General features: G+C 41.0%; 1 pseudogene; it reads right to left on the bottom strand.

The window, feature by feature from the left end:
• Positions 1–205: 205 nt before the first annotated feature.
• Positions 206–636, bottom strand: LOC118990352 (thymosin beta-4-like; annotated as a pseudogene).
• Positions 637–651: the final 15 nt, after the last annotated feature.

The raw sequence follows: 651 nt of genomic DNA, 5'->3' as shown, positions 1-651 counted from the left end.
TGGTATTTGAAAGAAGTCAATTTTCAAGGAAGGCCTCATGTGAAAATACTTTCCATTCCTTTTAGATATTTTGTAACATTTTTGGTTCTTTTTTTCTGGCTTTAAAACTTTTTCTTTGTATATTTAAAAAGTGTGCATTCCAATCATTAAAATCATTTTAACAAAAAAATGGCACTCTGATTAGACTGTGTTTTGCAGCCTGCGGGACACCTTGGACCAGCTTGGTGCTACTCTAGATTTCACTGTTGTCCCACCCGGCTTCTTCCTTCACCGACATGCAAGTTCTTCTCCTTCCCATCCAGCTAGAGAGGCAGGTGGGAAAGGCAGGTGCGGCCTTCATTGTCAATAGTTCTGATGTGAAAGGGGGCAGCACAGTCATTTAAACTGATCCAGCCTCTTTGCAGCTGACAAAGTTAAACAGCTAAAAGAAGTAAAATAAGAAGGTGATGCTTGTGGAATGTACAGTGAGTATTGGCAGTGCGGGACTCATTATAATTCTCCCGCTTGCTTCTCCTGTTCAATCATTTCTTTGGAAGGTAGTGGATTTTTCTCTTGTGTTTCTGTCTTCTTCAGTTTTGACTAACCGAATTTCTTAATCTCGGCCATATCGGTTTTATCAGACATGGTTGCTGAGGAAGCCGAGGGAGGTGC

The sequence above is a fragment of the Sturnira hondurensis genome, unplaced genomic scaffold (genome assembly GCF_014824575.4).
Source record: "Sturnira hondurensis isolate 20B ecotype Veracruz unplaced genomic scaffold, ASM1482457v3 Scaffold0006971, whole genome shotgun sequence".
In the NCBI taxonomy this organism is placed as follows: domain Eukaryota; kingdom Metazoa; phylum Chordata; class Mammalia; order Chiroptera; family Phyllostomidae; genus Sturnira; species Sturnira hondurensis.
The sequence above is the reverse complement of the archived record's forward strand: the minus strand, read 5'-3'. Positions and strand labels throughout refer to the sequence as shown.